Here is a 3,102-nt window from a genome sequence, read left to right as displayed (position 1 = left end):
GATAAATTATAAATAACAAAATACATAATTTTGACCATTTTTAAGTTTGTGATTAGGTGGCATAAAGTACATTCAAATTGTTTTGCAGCTATCTCTACAATTCATTTCCAGAACTTTCAGCTTCCCAAACTAAAACCTTATAACCACTAAATGACAACTTCCTATTCATCTCTTTCTATAGTTCCTAGCAATTATTATTCTTTTTGTCTCTATGAATTTGTCTACTTTAGGTACAAGTAGAATTATATAAAATTTGTACATCTGTATCTGATTTATTTCACTTATCCTAACTCCTTCAAGGTTCATTCATGTTAAAGCATGTGTAAAATTTCACTCTTTTTTTAAAGGCTGAATAATACCTCATAAATATGAAACACTTCACAAATGTGCATGCCATCCTTGAGCAGAGGTCATGCTAATCTCTATATTATTTCAATTTTAGTGTATGTGCTGCTGAAATGAGCACTAAAGATTTTTTTAAATTGTTTAATAGCAATGATAAGCAACTGAAAATCTAGTAATGGAGAAGAAGATTAAAAGTAAGGGTCATACAAATGAGTTTAATATTTCTCTCCAACAGATAGGAAATAGTACTACCTATATGTTATAGATCAAGAGTCATATTAGCACCTTGGAAGAGATACGGATGGTACCTCTACGAGAAGCAATTTTTTAAAAACAACAACAACAAGGAATTATCTTTGGAACAGGGACTACTAGGTAGTTATAAAGGCAGAGCAAGAGACAGTTTTTATTTCAAGGCATTCTGCATTTCTGGTTTCATTATACAGACAGACACACACACGCAGTCATAAACAGTTCTCCAACTACACCAGTACTTAATAACTAGAATTGTAACCCAATACTCTCCACATTTAACTGGGTCTGTTTTTGTTTATGACACCAGAGTACCTCTCCCAAAACACTTTCATGAAGACTCTGACAACCTGAAGTAATCAAAAAGATCAGAATTCAGTTTTAAAAAGTTTATTCAAGCAAAAAGCAAAAATCTGGGAATAGCCATTAGAGAGTCACAAATTCCAGAGAAATGGGGTCAGTGATTCAAAGTTAAAAGTTAGGCTCTTGCTTATATAGGCAGAAAACAAAGAAATGTGACAGGAAAACAAAACATTCTATAAAAGATTGATTTATAAGTTACAATAATTTAATTAGTACAGTCTTTTCCATACAGCTCATTTTCATTTCATTTCCAGTTTGAAAGCGTATATATAACATTCCATCTAAAGACAATATAATGGCCATGAAGTCTTTGTGTGAGAACGGTGAGAGGGAAATTAATCTATAATGAAGATCAACAATAAAGGTAGAAAGGATCTTCCCCAGAACCCTTCAGTCATTTATAATATTTTACAAAATAATGAAGGCAAGAAAGAAGGCTTAATCTATAATCAGAGAAACAAAGCTACAACCGCCTTGGTTACAGCTGCCTGTCACATAAATCAGGCCCCATAATCACGTTTCTTTAAGACTCAAAACAATTTACAGTTCCAAGAGCTTAGATTTTAATTCACTTATTTTCACAATCCTTATTGCCATAGACAACAAAACCAAATAGAAAAGAACATAGGAAAATACATGGAAATGCATAGCGGTAGCCTGACTCCAAAGTTCCCTTTACTCCTTAGCTTCGTGTAGGACCCCTCATATTACTAATGTTACTCTTTCTGCAGCAGTGTCCTTTCATTACTATAACTACTACTGCTACAGTTCCTTTAAATGACATCTATATGCTTCTTTTTGCACTGGCCTTGTTATTTACCTGTGTTTTGACTCAGAAAACAATACCATAAAATGAAAGCCTCAGAAGCAGCCTCAGAAACAAAAGTTTTTCTCCCATTCGTCCTCAAGGTTGGCTACAGAAAACTGAATTCCTTTTCCCTAAGGTGGGCCATAGAAACAAGGATAGCTTTTCCCCAAAGCCAGCCATAAGACTTAAGAACATCACTCTAACTTTCCCTCTACACTGTGTAAAAACTTGTCATAAAGAAATTATCTGACCTGACTTGTTTGACTGTGGGTCATAAGATCCCTATTCCAGCAGAGTCCTGCCCCATACCGAGAAGAAAATAATGCATGCTCAAAGATGCCAAGAAGTATCTCCATAGTCAGACCTTGCTGGAATTCCCCACTCAGTCTATTAGTATTAGATCATACCCTTTTTGTCCAGTCATATTTCTACATAGCTGTCCGTACTTTGTTTGACCTAAGCAGAAAAATGAACAATTTTCTCTATATCTTTGGGTCTTCATTCTGAAGGATCCCATGTTTACATGTTAAATAAATTTGTATCCCTTCTATTCAATTAATCTGCCTTTTGTGAGCTGATTTTTTGGTGAAACTTCAGAGGACCAAGGGAAGAGCTTTCCCCTCAATGTTTTTCAAAGGCCCATTCTTGTTCAGCACCATTTCCACATTAACCTCAGAGCTCACCTGTGTCAGGGAAAGGCTTCAGCAGCCAGAGACTTGTGTAGTGGCCATTACTGCTGTGTAAATAAATAGTGCCTATGCATTCTCTGGTGCCCTGCCCTTTTCTCGGCCATTCAGAGAGAATCACACCTAGTTCATGTTTATCTTCCTGACTAATTTGAAAGCCTGAGCTCCTCTTAGCAATGTTGCCTCTGTCAGAAGCTTACAGTGGAGCACTTGAATCCACAAGATGGATGCATCCTCTGTGTGACTGCATCTGGGCAATTGAAATATAAACACATGCACACCAAATTTTGACAGATGGAGGGAGATGTCACATTACATCCCCAAATGGACACGGGAAATTATTTAAACTGTCTATACTCAGTTTTACGGAGAAAATTGTGATGTTTCAAACAAACAAACAAAAGCCTTCTGATCTGAAGTCCACAATAGGGTCTTCTCAAATATAAGTGTTTTTTTCTCCTTGAAGTTTTGTATTTTGATGTTCTTCTTATGTCAGTTATCATCTTTGCTATTAATATTTTTTGCAAATGCAGAAATTTGAATTTGCAGGTCATGAAAGGTAGCTGTAGAATTTTCTATATGCTTCACTTGTCAAATCACATTTTCAGTATTTTTTCCACTTCAAGATTCCATACATTAGAAAAGAAA

General features: G+C 35.4%; 1 non-coding gene across 1 annotated transcript; it reads right to left on the bottom strand.

Annotated features, from left to right (window-relative positions):
* Positions 1 to 362: 362 nt before the first annotated feature.
* LOC118147009 (U6 spliceosomal RNA) lies at positions 363 to 466 on the bottom strand. The gene has a single exon (XR_004733191.1). It is a non-coding gene; the product is annotated as a U6 spliceosomal RNA (small nuclear RNA).
* Positions 467 to 3,102: the final 2,636 nt, after the last annotated feature.

The sequence above is a fragment of the Callithrix jacchus genome, chromosome 13 (genome assembly GCF_049354715.1).
Source record: "Callithrix jacchus isolate 240 chromosome 13, calJac240_pri, whole genome shotgun sequence".
Lineage (NCBI taxonomy): Eukaryota > Metazoa > Chordata > Mammalia > Primates > Cebidae > Callithrix > Callithrix jacchus.
This window is presented reverse-complemented; position numbering and strand designations above follow the sequence as displayed.